Here is a 5,390-nt window from a genome sequence, read left to right as displayed (position 1 = left end):
AATACAAGGGGGAGAAATGAATGACAGTAGAGGGGGTAGAGAGAGAAGAGGGGAGGGGAGGGGAGGGGGGATAGTAGAGGATAGGAAAGGCAGCAGAATACAACAGACACTAGTATGGCAATATGTAGATCAATGGATGTGTAACTGATGTGATTCTGCAATCTGTATACGGGGTAAAAATGGGAGTTCATAACCCACTTGAATCAAAGTGTGGAATATGATATATCAAGAAACATGCAATGTTTTGAACAACCAACAATAAAAATTAAAAAAAAATAAAAAAAATACTTTGAGAAAAGTTAGTGTTAGAACTTCTCTAAACATTTGGCAAAATTCAGCAGTGAAGCTATCCTGTCCTGGGTTTTTCTTTTCTGGAAATCTTTTAATTTTTTATTCAATCTCTATGTTTCATACACATGAGGTCATATTGTTATCTGGATTTTGTTATCATCCTCTGGAAAAATATTAATTATCATTTTGTAGAATTTGTGTAAAAAGTATGATGTCTGTATTGTTCTTATGTTACCTAACATGTGCAATAAAATTTATAAATAATGTTATATGTAACTAATAGTTGTGTTACTAATAGCTATTATTATTCCATAAATTAATTGCTCCCTTTTCTGCCTTTTCATCCTGTCTCTGAGCCCAGTGAGATGCTGAGATGTCTGTCACCTGTGTAGTTGTGGAACCACTTCTTACCATGTTGGGGTTGAGTTTTCTAATGATCTGCACTGGTTTACCAAGTAGAGTCTCTGCTGTTTCTTTACCTCATGCATATTTTTCTTATCTATATCTTGTTCTAATAGTTTTATAATACCATAGTCTTATTGCTTTACCATCTCAGTATACTACTAAATTTTATCCAGAAGAGATTTGTTTTTGTTGGCTTCTTGGATTAGAATACTGATCCTATAAAAATTAACAGAAGCTACCTTAGAAGAAAATCAACAATAGATTTAAAACAATTTATGTCTTCCCTAAATAAGAATCAAGACATTCACTTAAACTAATGCCTATTTATTTACTATTATATGCTCTGTTTTAAATGCTAGGGAGAATATAGGAAAGCTCCTAAAGATTAATACTTAGTCCCATGCTCCAACTATCCCATAATCTGCTTAAGAAATAGATGCATTAGCATGTCATTATATTATTTTACAGTGAACATAAGTAATAGGATCACACACTAAATGTTATTTGTGTGTTTTGAGGAGGTGAGAAGAAACTGTAATCTCCATCTGGGTGATAGAAGGTTGGAAAAAGCTTCATGGTGAAGTTGACTTTTGCATTGGCCCCGACATGTGACTAAGGTTTAGCTAAGTGCAGGACAAGGACAAAGCAATGCCAAGGAGGAGGAATGACTGAGCCAAGGCAAAGAATAAGGCAGCAATTTCACTCATTCACAGGTTGATTGAGTGGTTGGTGGAGTCAATAAACACTGACTAAGGACAGACCTTGGGATAAACAATGGGCAAGGTAGCTATGGGAAAGAGAGCCCCTGTTGCTGGAAATTCCATATGTCCTGAAGGAAGAGGACAAGTGACACAATCCTGGGGCAGTGAGCTACCTGCAAGGACACAGGCAAAGGCAGAACTTCTAGGCCCTCCCCTGGGCATCCTTCACGTAGACGGTTGTTTGTACCACCCTTGAAAATAAAGCAAAAATTGGAAGAGTCAAATTACATCACTCATTGCAAACAGTAGCTTCCCAAGGTCTCTCTATTCTACCCCCTACCTCTTTCCCATATTAAAAGTGCATTTCATTTGTCCAAACTTTATCTAATTTCTTCCTGTTTCTCTGAAGTGCCTTCAGTCATTCCACTTCAGAGCCCTCTGTGCACTCATTTGCTGCTGGCGTCAGATTCACCTTCAATCCTGAGTGACAGATTTGTGAAAGAACCCAATTAGAACCCAGCTAATGAGCCCTCCAAGGGCTCCCCTAATAGCCAAATGACTGTTTATTTTCATCTTTTGATTAAGAAAGAGACTGTAAGTCAAGGAAGAATCTAAAATTAAAAAAAAAAATTTAAAACCTAATTGAATCAGTCAAACACCTGTGTTCCTTATCCTATATTTATTTATGTACTTTAATCCAATGTTATTTAATAGGTGCAAAGTGTTTTAAACATACTAAGTATATGCTTTAGGAGATAGACTCTAAGGATTAACAGGAATGAGAACAAAATATGAAGGAACAAAGGAAATAGGTACCTTTTTATCCTGGAGAACTTTTCATATGAAGAGACTATATGAAATATTCTTTTTTAAATGGCATTTATTTTGATCCTATAGTATGCGTTAGGTACATTTGTTTGATGTTATTTGGAAACATTTACATATTGAGTGAAAAATATTATGCAGTAAGTTGAAAACCTCGGCTTGTCATTGAAGAGTGTCTACTCCGTGCTTTTTCTTTTGTGGTACCTGAGAAGCAGATGTGAGGGCCCACATTTGATGTTAGAATAGCCAGTTCTGGTGATGAGCCACTGGGACTCCAAGGTGACAATCATTTTATTTTAATTGTTTCTAAATGTGCAATGACTGCGGGAATCCCTAACTATGTGAATAGTTAATAATCCATGATTGCTGCCTACCCCTGTGCCTTTTATCCTCATTGGAAACACGGACACCGGCTGTCTCCTCTTCCTAGGAGATCTATTATTAGGAAGAAATAATCCATGGCTGTGGCATGAACTCTGAAATCCTAATAGCATAGTCACTCCCTGCACAGGTGACCTCAGGACCTTTTGGATTTGACCCAGGTGGGGAGGTGAATCTCAACATTTGACATTCGGAGACACACCTTTTTAGACTTTTTCAATATGCCTCTTTCTCTGGAATGCTGTGTCTTTTAAAACTAAAGTGGATGGTACACACAACTGTTTTCTTGCTTCTATTAGACCAAACAAATCAGAACATGCCGGCCAGCTTCTGCTTCCAGGAATTCACTGATACAGCACTGGTATAAACCCCTAATGGTCCTCCATGCCCCTTCCCGAGTCTCAACTTCCAAAAATCACCTTTTGGAAGGTCTTGCAAGTACCATTTTCAAAACTACTACTGCTGAGATGACACTTTGGTATACTTCTGCAACTTCTTCCCACACATCACCATCATGCAGTATTGAGCTACAGAATGGACCAGGCAGGAGTATTATTGTAGACATAGACAGAAAAATGGGCTGAATGTATGTGGTAGTTTTTCAGAGCAAAATAATGTACGAAGAAAATTAGCTTGGGTTCAGGGAAAGCTTACAATTTAAGGGTCTTTAGTTTCAACAACACTAAGATGCGGGATCCTAGGAGCACACAGTGCCAAAAGCTGACCAAAAAAAAAAAAAAAATGTCTATTTCATGAACGGTATTAACATCTATGGGTTCATATTATTATTATTTTATGAGAGATTACCACTACTCTACACACCAGAGCATTTTCAACAAGGTTTAAATCAAATCAAAATGACCCTCAATTTAAAAATAGCTTAACAGTTTATAGCATAAAAATTACACATGTAAATAATGGGAAAAAATAATTTAAAAGGATATGAATAAAAGATGGTCACTATCATAATGGTTAAACAGAGAAATCATTCAGGAAAAGAGTTATTAAAAGCAGTAAGTTTAAAATAAGCCCAACTCCAATCAATCAAGGACAGAGGAAACAGGTTGAGGAAAATAATTAGGACAACGTACAATGGGGTAACAGGAGGTAAGTGGGGTGGAGCATAGCTCCACATGAACTCCAGTTCATACAGCCCAGGAATTAAACTACACGTCTACCGCTTCCCAGGTGCATGTAATTGACCAGCTACTTAACGTGTCTTAAGACCTTCAGCCACAGGAAAAAGATGATGATAAACCTCTTCTTAGGTCTGCTACACTTGCTAACAAAAATAAATATGTGGCATTTAAAAAAGAGTCTGAAACACAAAGAGTCTTCTCACAACTCTTGGTTATTTTTTGAAAATCAGAAAAGAGAGATCCATAATTGATAAAATTAACTTGGGAAACAGATAATAAAAATATAAATGTAGCTGAAAAAATCTTTGCTGAAATTATAATTTTTGCCTCTGAGGAACAAATAACATCTTATAATATGAAATCTGGGCGGTTGTTAAGATGGCGGCGAGGGGAGTGCATTGCCCCCGTGTGCCGCGTCACTGTGTGGGAGTATGACAAGTCAGGACGGCTAAAGGCTATCTTCTTAGGAATTTCCAGCAATAGTGGGGTGCTCCGGAACCTGGAGGAAGGATTTCCATCACACGAGGATCGGCTACGGGGACTCAAACGCGAGAGATTTGTCGCATGGAGGGTAACACTGCTTATTCAGCAAATCGCCCTGCGGCTAGAGTCTGCAGCGCGCGCTGGGAAATGAGGAGATAGCGACGCAGGGATACAGCGCTGCAGTTTCTGCCAGCCGTGCAAGCACCGTACTCAGGGCTGAATTCTGGGTTCGAGACGGGGGAAGGAAGCGGTCCAATTTGGTTCTCCACACGGGTCAGACCACAGAGAAGGCCAGCGGCCACCATGTTGGAAAGCTGACATCACCATCCCTGTTTTCGACTGACCGCAGCTCATTCAGCCATAGAACAGATAATTTCAGGCTGCCATTCGCCTGCGGCTTGCAGACAGATTACTCAGGCTCAGTGCTAAATAACCCACGGAAACTGCTTCTTGGAGCCTGCTCTTATCAGAGCATACACCGAGCACTGAGCGGCCGAGTTCCGGCTCCCGGAACTGCTCTGGCCCAGGGCTAAGGAGCCCGCGGAAATGGCTTCTCAGTCCGGGTCCTGATGAGTACTGTGGAGGTAAATACCAACCGAGCCTTCGTGGGCAGCGGCAACAGGACTGAGACGGGGCCTGTGAGGGCCGGTCAGGACTCACCCGTTGCTTTGGTCACCAGGCCAAGGGAACGAAATGCTGCCATTCGCATAGGATACCAACATGGCAGAGGTCTGATGTCATCAGAAAGCAGCGGAGGAGAGAACTTCATCAATACCAGCTGCGACAGAAACAGTTAGTTGGTCTCCTGGTAGGGAGGGTGAGTCACAGACACCCAAGTCTCTCTCGCTTTGTCTTCGAGCCAGAGGGGAGGAGCCGGGCCGCCGCCCGCTCCTGGTGCAGGCCCAGCGGCTCACCGGTGTGGTGGTCGCGTGACCCCAATTGGAGAGGGGGCAGAGCGGAGCCGCCACCCGCGCCCGCAAGGTGGGCAGACCTGAGACCCAGTGGTACGCGGGCGTGGTAGGAGGGGCAGGGCAGAACCGCCGCCCGCGCCTGCAAGGTAAGCAGACCTGCGACAGACTGGCAGGTCAGGCCCAGTGGCCTGCCAGCGCGGTACACACGTCACCCCAACTGGAGTAGGGGCAGAGCAGAGCCTTCGCCCGCGCCC

General features: G+C 42.1%; 1 long non-coding RNA gene across 1 annotated transcript in view; it reads right to left on the bottom strand.

Annotated features, from left to right (window-relative positions):
* Positions 1–5,013: 5,013 nt before the first annotated feature.
* The window catches only part of LOC125617326, a 17,087-nt gene continuing 16,710 nt past the window's right edge, over positions 5,014–5,390 (bottom strand). Inside the window, exons 3-4 of the long non-coding RNA XR_007348306.1 lie at positions 5,300–5,302; positions 5,014–5,216 (exon numbers count right to left, since the gene is read on the bottom strand). This is a non-coding gene — a long non-coding RNA (uncharacterized LOC125617326). The remainder of the gene's footprint in view (positions 5,217–5,299; positions 5,303–5,390) is intronic.

The sequence above is a fragment of the Marmota marmota genome, unplaced genomic scaffold (assembly GCF_001458135.2).
Source record: "Marmota marmota marmota unplaced genomic scaffold, marMar, whole genome shotgun sequence".
Classification (NCBI taxonomy): Eukaryota; Metazoa; Chordata; class Mammalia; order Rodentia; family Sciuridae; genus Marmota; species Marmota marmota.
The sequence above is the reverse complement of the archived record's forward strand: the minus strand, read 5'-3'. Positions and strand labels throughout refer to the sequence as shown.